This window comes from Balaenoptera acutorostrata, chromosome 3 (assembly GCF_949987535.1).
Source record: "Balaenoptera acutorostrata chromosome 3, mBalAcu1.1, whole genome shotgun sequence".
NCBI classification, from domain to species: Eukaryota; Metazoa; Chordata; class Mammalia; order Artiodactyla; family Balaenopteridae; genus Balaenoptera; species Balaenoptera acutorostrata.
Window position 1 is genome coordinate 34396947 of NC_080066.1, and position 17499 is coordinate 34414445.

Below are 17499 nucleotides of genomic sequence, written 5' to 3' on the forward strand. Positions count from 1 at the left end.
GGCTTCTCTCCAGAGACCTCATTCTCTGCAGGCCCCAAATCTACTCTCTCCTGATGGGAGAGAGGAGAATCCCACCTATCCCTCTCATTGCTCTAAGCAAGGCTGACCCTTCTCCACCTGTACCAAATGCTCAGCAGCCTCCAAATGCTTGTGGGTCCTGGAATCTGGGGGGTCCTCTTAAGAAAGAAATCAGGAATTAGGGTACGGCGTGGGGCACTTGGGTGGGTTCCTTCTAAATTTGCTTGAAAGGAAAGGCTGGGGAGGGAAACCTACCATAGGACCCAGCTCATTACCTCCCAAGAAGTCAAGAAAGTCAAGAAGTCAAGAAAGAGAATCCCGATAACAGACCTAGTGACGGTCAAGATCAGCTTTCTGAGAAAGGCCTGGAGAGAGAATGCATTGCTTCCCCAGCTTAGCCAGGTAATCAAGGCTTCTGTCCCAGTGCAGAAAACGTGGACACAGACTCCAGCAGCTTCTGACTATGGCCCCAAAGCCCAGACATAGATTCACGAAGCGGTGTGTGCTGCCTAGAATGAGGACTGTCCCTGCCGGGTCGGTTCGCACACGGCACTGGCTGGAAGGGAGAAAGGAATATATCTCCTAGGAGGACTCCAGTTAAACAGGTGAGGGGCTGAGTTGTAAGCTCCAAAAAAGTGGGAGGGAATACAACAAACAGAGAAGGAGAGTAGAGGGCTCCAAATCACAAAGTGAGTTAGTGGCGGAGTTGAGAGGAGACTCCACGTGCCCCAGGGACCTGCTATGAGCTCTTTCCACTAGTACTGTTTCCCCGGGCAGGGGAATATCTAGAGCAGTCATGCCTTCTTGCTCTGACCCTTGAGGACCTCAGTCTGTCCAGTTAGAGAGGTACAGAGCTCTCTCCCACGAACGGGAAGGATTCTAACTTACTGAAGACCTGCTGTGTGCTAGGTACCTGTACTATTGTGACCTCACTTAAATCCTACCAGTCAGTAAGGAAGCATCAGAGAACGCATTTTCCTGATGAGGAAACTGATGCCCAGGGAGGTTAAGATCCATGTGGGCAGTCACATACCTGGCGTGTCTGACTCCGGTTTCAACCCAAGGCCCCATGCCTTTTCCTCTCGGAGGGAATGCTAGGTCCTAGACCAGGATGTCTTTCTATGGCCACTGTCTCCTTACCAAATGCAAGCTCATGTACCCCACGCACAGTGAGGCCAAACAAACCGAAATGTGGGAATTTGGAGCAGAGAAAGGTTTATTGCAGGGCTATGTAAGGAGACAGGTGGCTTGTGCCCCCCCAAACCCAGAACTCCCCAAAGGGTTTCAGCAAAGCATTTTTAAAGGCAAGGTGAGGAAGGGGCGTGGTTGGTTATTGCAAACTTCTTGGTGTAGGAATCCTCTGTTCCTGCAGCTGTCCACTTAGGTCAGGTCACGATGTTCCTGTAAACCTCCAACAAGACAACTGTTATTCTCTGTTCTGCAACTTTCTATCACTTTATGCATGAAAAAGTGTCATACTCTTAAAGGTCAGAGGTTTATCACGGGCTATCCTGTATATTTCAGGCTACTGGCAACAATGTTAACTCGAAGCAAAAGCAATAGAATACACAGGTTAAAGTAAAAGAAACATCTAATATTGGGTCAGATTTGTTCTTCCCTATTACACCCTAAGTTAAAAAAAAGATTCTGAGTCTTAATAACCCTGAACCTTATCTCCCCGCGATTCTGCTCCATACGCGGGACTTTCTCCTCCATAGCCTCTCCTACCACTGTACGCGAGCGGGGTTTTAACCCTGCGCACCGGCGACCCTAAGGCCTCTGAGTCCGGAGAACAGGCTCTGGGCGGCCCGCTACGGCTGCTCCACCCGAGTCCTGGGCTCCAGCGCCCTCACCTGGCTGCTGCCGCTGGACTCCGCGCGCCCGGGTTCCGCAGGCTCGGGTCTGCGTCTCCCAGAGTGGCCGCCAGAGCCCGCCCGGGTCCGGCCGGGGCGCGGGGCCCCCGCCCCACTTGGGCAGGGGGGGAGCTTCAGCGGGGGGCGGGTCGGTGGCGCGCGGGCGTCAGGGGCCCCGGGGAGGAGTCAGCCCGGCGCGGCCGGCTGAAGCGGCAGCTCGCTATAAAAGGCGCCGCTCTGGCCGGCGGCCGGGGAGCGCGGGCGAGCGCAGCGCGTTGCAACCCGGCTGAGCCTGGCGAACGCAAGTGGCGCGGCGTGCGGCGGCGGCGGGGCGCTCGGGGCCGGAGGAGCTGAGCGCGGTCAGGGGCTGAGCCCTGTTTTCCCAGACGAACTACCAGTCCGCTTGCCCACGTCCCGGGTGATCGCAGGGCCCGTCAGTGTGCCACCCACCGCTCCGGCCGCTGCGCTTCTGGCTCGCCAGGCGTGCCACTGTCTTGGCTACCGACCGGGAGGTAAGAGGGCCGGGCTCGGCGCGCCAGGGCTGCGCGTACTGCCCAGCCTCAGAGGGGAGGGCAGATTGGGGGTTCGGCGCCTCCACCAGTGATAGGGAAAACGTTACCCGTCATTGGCTTCTGTTTGTCCACTCAGTGCTGTGCGGTCCGCCTCTGTCTGTCTGTCCACGTGTCTGTTGAGGGGCACACGTCCTTGTCTCTGTCCGCTGTGGGATTTCTGTGAGATCGTGTGAGCCTTTGCAAGCAGCAGGTGTCAGGGGCTCCAGTGTCCCCGGAGCGCATCCAGCCGGGGGCAGATACCCTTTTTCCTTAGAGTTCCCCCGTTCTGAATGTCTCGGGGGGGCTTGCGCCCCAAAGAGTGTCTTGCGGAGGAGGGACTGCTCCGAGGGTCAGGTCGCGGAGTCCAGCCCACAAGGAGCCGGCTCACACTGTGCATGAGTGGGCATGCATCTGGCAACAGGTCTGCGCCCTGCTGCTCGGCCTTCAGCACGGTCTTCCTTCTGGTTTTCCCCTCCGCCTCCCGCTGCCTACACGCTCGCGCACTCCCCGACGGCGCTAGGCACCCAGCATCGCTCTGGCACGCGACGGGTGGAGGCAATTGAATGTTAGATGACACGAGGGCCCCTACTGCTGTTTAGGCTGAGATCCCCAACCTGCCATCGCTGCAAGAGGGTTCGGCGGTCCCTGGCAAGGGTCGTCAGCTCCAAGAAAGGTCATATTAGGTTGGGAAGAAAGTCAGGGACCTGGTGGAGTGCAGGCCAGGGCCGTGGCCAGGTCTCCAGCTCGCCGCTCTGGGAACCAGGGCCAGAAACATTCTGGAATGGACCCGGCTGGACGCATGTGCTCTTGAGAAAGGAGCTCACTGCGCCGAGGTCCTCCGCCGCAGACTCGCTGTCCGCGTTCTCAGAGACGGCCGCCGTTCCCCAAGGGTCCAACACTGCTGCCGTCCCCGGCGCGCCGCCAGGAGCCGGGTTTGAGGTCCTGAGTCCTGCTTCATGCAGCCAACGCTGCCCACAGGTGAGAACTCCCTTTTTAAACTAACCTTTTGATGTGTGAGCCAGTGCCTGGCTGCAGCCTGGGAGCGAGTCTCTCTTTCCATTCCGGCGGTCTGGAGCGTTATCCCGGGCGCGCCCGGGGGCGGGAGCCGGCGGCTCTGCGTGCCCAGGCGCGGAGCCACCATGGACAGCTCCCAGCCGCTTCCTCCACTCCCGGTCTGTGGCCCTGGGTCTCCCGGGGAAGTCGCGCGGCTTTCCTCCCAGACTCAGAGTAGGCGCACACGGCAGGAGGAGAGGGACCACTAGTCTGCGGGAGCCCTCGGTGTCCGGTCCCAAGGAGACGTGAGCCACTCAAAAGGAAGATAAAGGGAGCCCGCGTGGTTTGTGACCGGCTGCTAGATCAGCCTGCAGCTGAGCTCTATACACGACCTCCGGGATGGTGTCGCGGGTGCGCTTCTCTGGCTTTTCAGCAGCCCCACGGGGCCCTCCGAGGTGTTATGACTGTGTGACGCCTGAGCGTTTGACTGAGGCAGTGACACAATGCCAGACCTAACTGACCTCCCTCAAACTGTTTTCTGCGCATGATATAGGGTCATGTTCCGTTTTATTAAATTATTTAGTAAATATGGTATTGGGAGGCGATATTAGTTTCACAGTTACAGTGACAGAATGGAGAAGAATCAGACAGAACACGTGCATAGAGAATGAGTTTGGATGCATTTGCAAAAGCAACTATGCTGTTTTCCGATCCTAATCATTTCCTCCCAGGTCCATAACACTTTTAAGAAGCTTCCATTGGTTCCTCTTTAGCCCAGTAGAGGGTTTTTCAAGTTGGTTGCTTGGAAACAGGGTGGGGAGAACCTGTAGGGGTTAATCTGAGTAAATTAAACATCTCCCTTCTCTGATAAGAGATGACATTGGCTGGGGCTCTTCTTTTTGTCATTTTCACCTATACAGAAGATGTATCTTCCTTCATTTTAAAATTGCAAGAAATTCTGAAGATCTGCTTCTGTTTGTGACTGGCGAAGGCCCATGGAGAGTAAAAACAATTAAGCATCTTTATTTATTTACTTTTGGAGCAGCATGTGTGACTTTTCGAAAGTCACTTAAGTTCTGTGTCTGTTTCCCCATCTGTAAACTGGGGACAACACAATCTACCTTGCAGAGTTGCTGATGAGAATTAAGTAGAACAGTGTAAAGCACTTATACCGGTGCTGACAACAGAGAAATCTCTTAAAATGGTAGCGATTATAGGTATATTTTAAAGACGGTTGTGCACTGCTTTTGACTTATGTTCACCAGCCGTCTATTCTCTTTCCTAACCTAGTAATTGTTTGATAGGGACTCCAGCTCCACTTTATATTCATGTTCGAGAACTTGTTGATGGAATTGATGAAAGTGCTGAAGTTGATCACAATGTGGAAACAAACAAAACAAACCAAAACAAACAAAACTTGTTCACCAAAGAAAAATGGAAGAATTTTTGCATGAAACAAATCAGTTGCCTGTTCTTCCCACCTGTACCACTTGGAGAAAAGATAAAGTAAGTAATTTTCAGAATCTTATCACAGCCCTCTGGTTGAAATGATCAATTCTTCCTGATTCTTCTCTCAAAAGAATGCAGGATCTTCCTAGGGGCCTCTTTGTCCTCTTGAAGGTGAAGTTCCCTTGGGTGTTGATGGAGATTGGCCTCCACAGCCCCATTTCTGGATTCCTGCAGGATGAAGTGAGGGGTTGCTGCACTAGGGCAGCAACTGGTCCAGGAAACCCCTGAGTGGTCGTTACCAGGCAGGAAGCGCATTCCCTTGTGCTTGAGCCTTGCTTGGCTGTGAGACCCTGATCAAGACACGCACTCGCTCTGCCTGGTGGCTTACCACTTATTTGTTCTCAGATAGATTTGAAAATTTCCTCCAGCTCCACCTTCGGGGGTCTGTGTGGTAGAAATCCCTAATATGTGACACACCACAGAAGTTTGGATAATGGAGTTGTAGTGGGTCCAATCTTACACTTAGATTTTTTTTCCCCCACAAAATGTATGTGTGTATGAGTGCGTGTCTCTGTGTGTGTGTTTCTGCCAGTTTCACGTTCTGGGCCTCTTAGATTTTCCATATTTTTTTTCCTTAGTAGATCAGAAGTAATCTTAGCTCCCTCCATCTGAAAGGAGTGGAACTGAAGGATGCAGTCCGCAGATGCTGGGAATCTTTCTGTGACTTTTGTCTACCCGGTAATGTGAATAGAGCAGGACGACGTAGGCCCCGGCTGACCTTGAAGTCCCGGTTCTCTTCTCTGGACTCCCATGCAGTTCCGATTTCCAGCACACAAGACTTTCTGGTAGGAAAACTATTGAACTACAGAACACTTTTGGAGTATAGGGGCCAAAGAGGGGAGGAACTGGCATGAGAGGCAGAAAGGGGCTCTTCACAGATCCTGTGACATTCTGCCTGTTGCAGCAGTGTCTGTGTGGCTGGGACGGACGGATCAAATGGCAAGAGTGGCATTCAGTGGGGAAGGCCGGCGGGATGACAGGGGTGAATTCAGTTACTCTGAGCCTCCTTTGAAGCCCGCCGCTTAAGTGACCCCCTTTTAGTACCTTCTGTGATATTGACAGAGGAGCACAATTTGACAGGATAAAAACATTTTGCACTTGTAGTTATAAATCAAAAGAGAAATACAAGCATGTGTGTTGGGTTCCTAAAAGGAACAAAGTTGTGTTTATGGGTTGCATTCACAAGAGCCTATATCCATGATCAGTCTAGGCTACATCTCTCATTCCACACGACGGCAGATACCCAGATGGATCGTCTCATCCGAGTAATGCATCAGTTGTCTCCTTTTGCTTGGTTTTTATCATTACATGGAGGCCACTCAGTTTCCTCTGAACAGGGAACAGGAAAGGATCGCATTCTTACTCTCGTATCTGGTTAGGTTAGTAGGAGGTTAGGATGGTAATGGGTTGGAGGGAGACTTCTCAATACTGAGTTCCCTTTTATTGTTTCGCCAGCTGATAGCTGGGCCCTGAGCCTCCTTTCCCAAAAGCCTGGCATGTGGATATTTCGTTAAATTGGATAGGACTCTGGTGCCTATCATAGCGACTCTCATTATCTACACTTCCAAGGGCCATCCTAGTCTCTCTGGTAGGTCCCCTATCCTTCTTTTTCCTCTGTCTGCTTTGGTGCGAGGCTTCGTTCAAACCTGGCTCTTCAGAAGAGAGGCTGCACGCAGAGAAATGTCATCAAATATACATTTGCTTTCTGCTTAGTTCCCTCGGTGCCAGGAAACACACTTCCCTACCCGGAGGGAGAGGAGTTGCTGCTCTCCCCTGCCCCTGTTATTTTCCAGGGCCCCTCTCTAGGCTCAGCTTGGTTCCAGGCATCCGAATCCATCCTTCACTTCCCACCCCCTGCAGGTGTGGGAGCCTTCGGTAGGGGAGGGTGAGTGGGGCGCACAGGCAGCCGGCCTCCCCCACTGGCACTTACTCAGAACAGGTTTCCTCTCTTTAGCTCCGGACAGTCTGGCTCCTTGCGTGGGGATATTGCTGAGGCATTATCTTTGAATCTTCTGCAAGGACAGCCACATGATAGATCTAACTCGGGTTTAAAGTGCTTTGACCAGACAACTGCTTTTGAAAACCCTGTGTGTTTCTTTCCCTCAGCTGTCCCTAAAAGAGCTTAGCCACGAGGCATTTTGTGTTACAGGGAAGGCACGTCTAGAAACTGGTCCTTCCGGCATGTAAAGTATCTGTGCCAGACTTTTGCCTCTCCTGTTTCTAGACATCACTGGAGGAGGGGGCAGGAGGGCTGCAGACTTCCCCAGGAAGCTGCTGCACCCTTTGGCCTTTTCTGGGGTCAGGAGTTCATGCTGTTGGCCTGAGACTTTATGGCTATAAGGCATGGACCCAGCCCATGGGACTGAGGAAAGTACAGTGGGCAGGACTTTTCAGACTTTCATAGGCAAACAGATCACAGGGGCGCTTGTTAAAATGCAAGTTCTGATCAGGTGGATCTGGGGTGGAGCCTGAGCATCTGCATTTCTCACAGGCTCCCAGGTGATGCTGATGGTCCGTGGAGCTCCCTTTGGGTCGCCAGGGCTTACATCACTGCTGACCTTCTGTGATGCCAGCTCAACTCTTTTTGGTATAATTTAAGTCCATTTCTGATGTCCGAGGAGATGGGGCCCAGCTGGCCTGTGTCCTCCTAATGACCTTCTAACGACCCTTCAAATTCTTGGAGATAATTATTGTCACTCCTAAGCTGTCTTATCAGTAGACTAAATATCTTGAACCCCTTTGAGTTTCCCCTTTTCCTGGTCATAATAAATTTTCCAAAGCTCTCTGGACCGAGTTACTTTTAAGTGCAAGACCATTGTGCAAATGGCAATTTATCTTTGCCTGGCAGAGGCATTTGAATGTAATTTTGGTGGTATTAAGAGATCACTTCGGGAATTTCATCTCACTCTGGTTCCAGACACTGAGAATGCCTGTTTACATTTAAACAACTTTACTTGACTCTAAAGATCACAACTTTTTTTTTTTGGAACCTGAAAATGGAATTCAAGGCTCAATTATCTTCCTCAGCTGCCCTCCCTGTAGCCTTCCTGTGGGGATGAGGTGGTAATCAGAGATGCCCCCTGCAGCCCAAGATGCAAGGGTGCAGTTGCATTCAGTCACCCACTGCCACATCTGGAAGCAGGGAAGAAACTGAGTACAAGGTTTTGAGCATCTTCTACGGGGCAGGCCCTGTGTTAGCCACTGGGGAGACAGAGCTGAATAAATGGTCTCTGTCCTCCAGAGCTAACAGTCCCGTGGGGGGAGCAGACATCAATGTCAGCAGTTGCCATGCAGTGTGACCGAGGCTAGGACAGATGGGTCAGGAGGTGTGGTGGGCAGGGGGCCTGCTGGGGGGAAGGCAAAGCCAGGGGACATCCCAGGAAGCTTCCCTGAGAAAGGGCATGAGAAGAGGTGCATCTAGAAGGATTAGCAGGAGTTTACAGGGATTTTTCTGGTGAGGCCAATGTGGGAAGTGGAGTTCAGAAGGCATTCTACACAGAGAGGGGGCCATGGGGAAAGATCCAGAAGCATAGACAGGCTTAAACCTGTCTTAAACCTCTTGCAACTCCTCAGTTGCACAAAGCTCTGTACCTGAACTGCCCAGACCTTGGGCCACACCTGACCAAAGAGAGAGAGTCCTACCGGGCAGCTGTAGGTCTCTGGGGCCTTTTGTTTCTTGGGCCAGTGGTTTAAAATTACTTTAACCAAATTTTTTCCATAAAATCTTACTAAATCCTAATGTACAAACCAGAGGAAATGTGGCTGCGGCTGGGAGTAGGGGCTTGGATTTTGTCTTGAGGTCCCCAAGGGATTCCACAGAGCTCTATGGGTTCCAAGGAACACAGTTTGGAAACCTCTGTCCTGGAGCATTTCCTTTTGCTTTTGGCAGTCACATTAAGAGTGTTATCTTAGTCTTATCGTGGCTTGCCTTGCTATGTCTTCTTCACATTCTAGATGTTTTGCTGGTTGTTGTGTCAACAATTTTCAATGAAAAGAAACCAGAAGTGTCCCGTGTGACACTCTAACAAACGTGGGGTATATGGGGTACGGGTGGGGAAGGAAACGTGGCAGGTGCTGTTTCAAAAAACTCCAGCCGTAGAGGACCACCGGAGGAGGAAAATGGAGCTGTGAGCTTCTTGCAGAAGTGGGCTTTTTATTTTCAACTTTGTTACTCAATCTTTTCTAATCTTACAAGGCTTTTCAGATTCTATAAAAGCTGGCAAGAAAAAAAAAAGCATATTTCTAGGGTATAAGACTCAACAAATTCTTCCCAGGATCTTGCATCCCTTTTCATTGATGTAGCCAAGAGTGAGTTTTGAAAAGGGACTGTAAGCCAGAAATATAAGAATGGAAAAGTTCCACTGGCCCAGGGTGAGGCGGAAGGTTTCAGTTCGAGCTGGAGCTCCTGTGGGCATCTTATAAAGCTCTGTTAAAGGAGAAAATTGATACTCTAAATGGGACAAGGCCCAAAGGGAGCCCCACCCCTCACTGATGGGTGCTCCCAGTCCTTAGAAAGGGATCTGAAGAGCTCCCTCTGTTCACAGAGCCAGCTCCAAAAGCACCATCATATGCCTGATTTAAGGTGATGAAAGTAAGGCATGTTCAGTCTGGAGAGCTCCACTGGGTATGTGAGGAACCCTGATGGAGGGAAGGGGCAAACGAGGGTTCCCTCCAGTACGGGCATCTGTAGTTGTCTGGGGCTTGTTCTGCTGCCAGACCAACAACCCATGGAACTGGGCAGTGTCAGGGAAGGCCGGAGAGCTGGTGATCAACAGCCTCTGTATCCAGATGGCCTCGTGTCCAGAGGTCTTGGTATCAGCCCCCATTGCCTTGGAAACTGGAACACCCGGAACTATGGGCTTGACTCCCAAAGCGTGGGGATTCAGCTTGCCCTTGCTTCCTAGGGCGGGACTTAGGCTGGGACGGGTGACCAAAGACACCGGTTCCCTAGATCCCACAGGACTGTCTGGCGGGTGGCCAGTGATGAGCCTGAGCTGTCCACTTGGGTGCAGAGGCTGCTGCCCGGCTCTCGCCACACGGCATGCCCGCCTTCCCTCCACCCCCCTGAGGGGGCAGTGGGGCCTGCATGTGGGCAATGAGGACACTGATGCCCAAGGGTACAGAGCTGGTACAGGATGACATCTTGGGTGTCTGTCTAGCTCTTAGTCCAGTGCATCACTCACCCGCCTTCTTTCCAGGGCTCTTGTCCTTGCTGAGTGGTGCGGGCCGTTGTTCCCAGCTTGGTCTCCTCGAGTCCCCCAAATTGCTGGGTCTCCAGAGCCTCCCAGGGGACAGCGGGCATGCCAAACTGTTCTCCTTCCTGTAAAGAACAACAACAATGAACCTCAAAAGGATTGAGCCGGGGAGCAGATTTAGGCAGACTGTTAAATTTTTTCGTTTTAAAAACAAACTGGTGGTTTATGACGAACTGTTGGAAAGCTGACTGTTACAGCCCCTGACTAATTCACTCGTATGCTAATTTTCCAAAGGTTTGGGTTCAGGAAAACCTCAAACATAGTGGCTAAGTACTTTTCCTTTCCTTTAAAAATTGTGTTTATTTTGGGAGGAATTCAATCCATATGTTTCAGATCTATTTCCATGTTACTCAGCAAAAGGTTGTTATTTGCCCAACATTGCTAAGCCATGAGCGTGCTTGGGTCCTTTCTCTCTCCTTCCCACAGCCGTCCCCAGGCTCTACCCAATGGGTGCTCACAGCTGAGCCCCGGGCTTGTGGCTCGTTGATTCTATAGCCTTCTGTGAGACACAAGCAAATATAGGTACTAGAGGCAAAAAGAAAAATCCGTAATACTGGTTCTGTCTTTATTTAACATTTGGATTTTTCATTCACTATAGATTTTTTGCATTAATTTCAATTTGTTAAATATTGATTACAATATCAGCTATAGTGATGGCTGAGTTCTCACCCTTCTCCCGACCGACCCCCTCTAGGGCTCATTCCTGTTGGGAGGTCAAAGTCCTTACCGTCAGTGCTGGTTCTGTTCTGATGTTTTCTGATGCAGACATCGGTGCCAGAGACAGACAAACAAGCTTTGGGGATGTTAAAGGCGTCTCCGGCTCTTAACCTACCTGTTGATCTGAACTGGGGGTGTAGAAATCTTAGGGAAAGTGGAGAAGAGACATATGTGGGTCCTCTTTAGACGTCCATGTGGTCTGAAGCCGATATTTTCCCTTCTCCATTCCTTACCTTCCTTTTTGGAGGGGGAAGGAATTGTGGTGTTCCCTTGTAGAATGTTTTGCCAGTTATGCTGAGCGGATGTGTCACTATGTCTGTGACTTCTTAAGAAGACACTGTGTTTACCAGATTTCTTAATTCAGTTCCTGGTAACAAAAGAGAAAGCAGTTGTGGGATTTGGGCTTTGGAACTTTCGCATGCAAGGATTTCTTCTCATTTAAGTGATTTTGTAAAAATAAAAAGGCACAGCAATCTCGGTGGCGTCGATCTGGTTCACAGCTTTGAAGAAGCTGGGAGTTTCCTTTGGCCACCTAACTGTGGGCTGTGCATACACTTGAGCTTTCCAGGTGGCTGAGCTGAAATCTGTTTTCAGTTTTAAAATGGTTGGGCAATGTTGTTACAAATGGTAACATATAAACATATCCCAGGATTTTCTGAGAATGACCAGGTAGTGAAGTTCATTTTTACTTTAAACATTCCCCGCATACAGTTACTTTAAACAAGAAGCTATTCTTAACATGGAAAAAAGATGATGCTTCTATTGAATCTTGCTTAATAAGCATGAACTTGAGCTTCTGCTCTGCTGAGGTTGCTTGAGGACATCACCTCTCCAAGGTCAAGGGGAACAGAGAGGGGTAGAGTCGCACTTTGAATGGGGAATGTCCGCTTCACACAGGGCCCTTTGGTGGACTTTCTGGGAAACGTGGGGCAAGGCGGGGGTTTCCCCTCCGTGTGGAGCACGGGGCTGGCTCCCATCTCAGCCACTCCCAGGATAAGGCAGTCATTTCTTCATTCAGGGCTCAGAGGCAGAGACTCTTTTATGTTCTGTTCTATTCCCAAGGACTAGCACATAGTAGGTACTCAAATGTGAATTAAATGTACAAATGCATGAGTCCTGCCTCTGAGTCCCAACCCGCGTCCCCCGCCCCCCCCCCCCCAACAAGCATATACTTTTCTCGGTGGAATAGAGTTGATGCTGAGTTTTGTGTATTCTGCTCTGGGAATTGAATGAACCCTGAGCCTGCCAATCACCTTCTCGGAGGTCTGTACTCTGGTGGCCCTGTGGTTATTCCCATCATGTTTATTCATATCCAGCGCTTCTTGAGCGCTTACTAAGTTCAGGCACCATGCAGAGAACTTTACGTACATCACCTCAGTTAATCCTCCTGACCACTCTGAGGCAACTCAAGGCATCAGGTGGAGGAGACTCTGTGAGATCCACCTGAGGTCACTTGCCTGGATGTCATGGAGTTGACACAGGTCTGTGTGAGTCCAAAAACCCATGCTCTGAATAATGACTGATGCTGCCTGATTCTTAAACTTGGAGAAAGCACGTTTGGGGGAATATCGTAATTCATAATAAGGCAGTTTGAGAATAATGGCAACCCAAACACACTTGTCGATTCACCAATTCTTTCTGGACACCTGGGATTCAGAAATGACCCCGTGGCATCTCCCTGCCATGGAGAAGCTCCCAGTTGAGGAGATGGACAGACAGGCGTTCAGGTACCTACAGTCTGTGCTGTAAGGCAGGTGTGGACAAAGTGGAAGCACTACAGATTGATGAGAAATAACTGCTGGGGAAAGAGACAAGGCATCATGGGGAACTGTTTTTTGATTGGGCCTTTTTTTTTAATTAAAAAAATTTTTTTCTTTTATTTTTGGCCGCACGGTGCAGCATGCAGGATCCTAGCTCCCTGACCAGGGATCGAACCCGCTTCCCTTGCAGTGGAAGTGCAGTCTTAACCACTGGACAGCCAGGGAAGTTCTGATGGGGCCTTGAAGGAGTGTCCAGTTTGCTGGCTGGAGAAGGGAGGGTTAGGAAGGCAGGAATAGCCTGAACTAAATTTAGAGAATCTAGAAAGCAGATATTTGGGGGAAGGTCTAGGAGTTCCCTGGAAATGAGACTGTGAAAGTGGGGGCAGGTGGTGGTGGTCCTTAAAAGCTGAGTCAGGACGTTTGGCCTTTCAGGTAAGTGGCTTTGACGAGGGGAGGGGTGTCATCAGTAGTTGGACATTAGACCATTGTTCCTGGTAGCAGGTGGCTTGGGTTGGGCTTGTTGGGCTTGTGTTCCTCAGTCCTAAGGGTGGTCTTGGCAGGAAGTCCATTCCAGACTACCAGTTCTCACTTGAGAATGTAGCTCCTAGGGCCCAGCAAAGGCAATAAGGAAAACTGCACTGCCTACAGTGAATTATTGGTGCCCGGACAAGAGGGCAACAGGGAGAACATTAAATTGGAAATATTTCAGGGATCTCGTGGCCAGAGACCCTGCCAACGTGAGGTCTGGTCCTTCTGCAGGTAGAGCTCCAAGCCTTTGAGAAAAATGTTCTGAGACTCATGAGTCTTCGCGATTATCCCTCCAGACTGATGCATCCCTGCTTTCTGTATCCAGTCTCACTGTGGGGTCAGAGTGTTCTAGTCTTCATCCCGTGGCCTTTGTGCTGGTTTTTTTGTAAGCACCTTCATAATTCTTCACAGATTCTTGGGCAAATTCCTAACTGCTTTGTTTGACTGACCTGCAGCAGAAGTCGTGGAAGGAATGTGGGTGAAAGGGACAGAATTTTCATGGGAGGCTCACCTTGAGGAAGGAGAGAGCAGTCGCTGCGAAAGATGTTAGTTCAGTTCAAATAGTCCAGCTGAAACTGGATGAAACAGATACTCTGAATGCTGTCTGGTCTGCAGAGGTGCCAGGGTGAGTTTCCAGCCTTCATCTCTTTCCTTCCCTGTAACTGCGATGAGACATTTAGGTGATTTCAGTGAACTAAACCCATCCACAGATATTCTCTTAGTGTTGCTCCTGTACCCAGGACTGTATTTCATCCTACAACAAATCTAAGAGGGCCCATCAAATGACCAGAGGAGAGAGAGGTCACGAGGTCTGGGGCTCTGCCCTCTTGACAGAAACATATTAGTTTAGATTCAGATCATCAATATCTCCAAGATGGTTCTAATCAGATGAATGGAGAGAAATATGAAGGAAGTATTTCAGAAAAGACTCCTTTAGATTTTGCTGACTACAGAATTAATTGTTCTTTATATTCCTTCCTCATCATGTTTTCAAGCTCTTTAGCTTATATTTTCCTTGATTATAGGATGTTAGAGATGGTGTCATGAGCTGAAAAGGGGCATGAACTTTGGAGCCTCGCAGACCTAACTGCAAATCTGCCTCCGCCACTGATGAGCTCTCTGAGCTTGGACAAGTTACTTCACCTCTTGGTGCCTTCGTTGTTTATTCACCCCCTAAAACGGGGATGATTGTGTATTATTCTGAGAATAATCCATGGCAAATAATAGTGAAATAATACATGGCAAACTTCTCAGAGTTGTGACCTGGTGCGTACGAGGTATATAGAATGGCATTTCTCTTCCATTTGTTGACAGACTTGATTGAATTAGTAGACATTTTAAATGGAGAGGGCAGTGCTGTAACTTCTGGGGGCATTTTCAAACGTTCAGACTTCAGTAAACTCGGGGAAGTATCCAGTCCTGCAGACACCATCTGAATGGCCCAGGCATGAGCTCCAGAGGTCGAGTGCAGAGGAAAAGATTGTGTGCCAAGTTCAGCATCCGTGGGAGCAGGGGACCGGGTCCTCCTGGCTCACCACTGCCTCTCCAGAACTGAGCTGGTGCTTAACACACATGTATGAATGAATGACATTTTAAATAAATTTAAAAAATTTTTATTGATGTATAGTTGATTTACAATGTTGTGTTAGTTTCAGGTGTACAGCAAAGTATCAGTTATATTTATATTCTTTTTCAGGTTCTTTTCCATTATAGGTTATTATAAGATATTGAATATAGTTCCCTGTGGTATATAGTAGGTCCTTGTTGTTTATTTTATATATAGTAGTGTATATCTGTTAATCCCAAACTCCTAATTTATCCCTCCCACCTCTTTCCCCTTTGGTAACCATAAGTGAATGAATAATATTTAAATTTTTTTTTTAATTTTTAAAAATGTTATTGAACTATAGTTGTTTACAATGTTGTGTTAATTTCTGCTGTACAGCAAAGTGACGGTTATACATATACATATATTCTTTTCCATATTTTTTTCATTATGGTTTATCACAGGATGTTGAATATTGTTCCCTGTGCTATACAGTAGGACCTTGTTGTTTGTCCATCCTGTATATAATAGTTTGGATCTGCTAATCCCAAGCTCCCAATACTTCCCTCCCTAAACCCCTCCCTCTTGGTAACCACAAGTCTGTTCTCTATGTCTTTGAGTCTGTTTCTGTTTTGTAGATATGTTCATTTGTGTTGTATTTTAGATTCCACATATAAGTGATATACGGTATTTGTCTTTTTCTTTCTGACTTACTTCGCTTAGTATGATAATCTCTAGGTCCATTTCCGTGTTGCTGCAAATGGCGTTATTTCATTCTTTTTATGGCTGGATAATATTCCATTGTATATATGTACCACATCTTCTTTATCCATTCCTCTGTTGATGGGCATTTAGGTTGCATCCATGTCCTGACTATTGTAAATAGTGCTGCAGTGAACATTAGGTGCATGTATCTTTTTGAATTATTGTTTTCTCTGGATATATGCCCAGGAGTGGGATTGCTGGGTCATATGGTAGCTCTATTTTTAGTTATTCTTAAAAATTAATTAATTAATTAATTTTTGGCTGCGTTGGGTCTTCGTTGCTGTGTGCAGGCTTTCTCTAGTTGTGGTGAGCGGGGGCCACTCTTCATTGTGGTGCATGGGCTTCTCGCTGCAGTGGCTTCTCTTGTTGCGGAGCACGGGCTCTAGGTGCTCAGGCTTCAGTAGTTGTGGCACACGGGCTCAGTAGTTGTGGCGCATGGGCTTAGTTGCTCCGTGGCATGTGGGATCTTCCCAGACCAGGGCTCGAACCTGTGTCCCCTGCATGGCAGGCAGATTCTCAACCACTGCGCCACCAGGGAAGCCCCCCTAATTACAGTTTTACGAACACAGGTGTTACCTTTGAATTTGAGCAGGAGGCTTTTGTCAAGTTATCTTTATTATCTTTATTGTTTTATTTTGGGGACAAAATGTTGCCAAGTGGGTTCCTGGTTTGGGGGATTTGAACAATGGTCTAACCAGGGGTCAAAGACCCTTCAGAAGTTTATCTCTGCTTTTCTGCTATCGGTGACTTTTCTCTAGTTTAACCACTGATGGTCTATTAGCCCTACTTCGCTTTTAAGAGGGGGGCCCTACCTTGTTGTTCCAAACAGTTCCTAATCAGAAATGTCTCCCTCTTATTACCTGACACAAAGTAAGAGCAAGTTTACAGGCTTGCCGTAACTACATCCATAGGACTGTCTTTTCAACCACAAGTTTTTTCTTTGCTTACCTGGATTCATTCACTAGCTTATTCATGCACTTAGCAATTCACTGGAATCAGCTCATACTATTCCAGATGCTGTGCTAGGCCCTGGGGGATGCGGCAGTGAACAGAATGGGCCGAGTTCTGCCTTCACGGAGACTGCAGTCTAGAGCAGTGCTGTCCACAAAACAAATGTGTCAAGTGAGCCACATGTGGAATTCTAATGTTTCTAGCAGCCCCATCAACACAAAGTCCAAAGAAGCAGGTGAACTTAATCTTAATAACATACTTTATCCCAACACATCCAAACTGTGGTCACTTCCATGGCTAATCAATATAGAAAGTATCAAGGTAGTTTACAGTCTTCTATTCATACCGAGTCTTTGAAACCGGTGTGATTTTACACTTAGAGCACATCGCCATTCAGACTAGGTGTGTTTGAAGTGCTCATTAGCCTCAGGTGGCCACTGTATTGAACAGCAGAGGTTTAGAGAGACCTATAAGGAAATGCACATACATATGTCATTTTCAAACCATGGTTGGTGATACGAAGCGAAGTTAAAAGGTACCAGGAGAGAAAACAGTCAGGGCATCTGGGGAGCTGAGTGGTGGAGGGGGGAATGGAAGGAGTTGCGGGGGAGGAGAGTCTCTTTGAAAGAGCAGCCTCTAGGCAGAGCCTAGGAGGATGCTGGGAAGGTTTAGATAGACCGAGAGTGGGGCAGGAATGCCTCTGGCAGCAGGAGTGCACGGAGGCCCTGGCATGAGACCTGAGAGAGGCCCAGTCTGCCTGGGGCAGGGAAGGAGAGGGGCAAGGCAAGAGTGGAGTGGAACGTAGGGGAGAGCGGTGGGGCAGAGGGAAGATCGTTGCAGCGTCCTTCAAACCATGTTCAAGACTGTGAACTTCGTTTAAATGCGATGGAGTCATTAAATGGTTTTAAGCAAGGGAGTTACATTGTCTGATACTTGTTTTTCAGAAGGGCCCTCTGGTTGCTCTCAGATGACTTCCTGTGGGTAGGGGGTGGTGGTGTGGAGGGGGGTTGGGCAGTGGTTGGCAAAAGCAGGAAGAGCACAGAGGGGGCTCTG

General features: G+C 48.9%; 1 protein-coding gene across 3 annotated transcripts in view; it reads left to right on the plus strand.

The window, feature by feature from the left end:
• The first annotated feature begins 2103 nt into the window (after nt 1-2103).
• Nucleotides 2104-17499, plus strand: part of CEMIP (cell migration inducing hyaluronidase 1) — a 163094-nt gene continuing 147698 nt past the window's right edge. The window contains exons 1-4 of one of the 3 annotated variants that reach the window (XM_057543264.1): nt 2104-2383; nt 3186-3400; nt 4720-4921; nt 5503-5709. The gene's annotated coding sequence lies outside the window, so the exon portion shown is untranslated. The remainder of the gene's footprint in view (nt 2384-3185; nt 3401-4719; nt 4922-5502; nt 5710-17499) is intronic. The other 2 variants (XM_057543265.1, XM_057543263.1) reach the window with 2 other exon arrangements.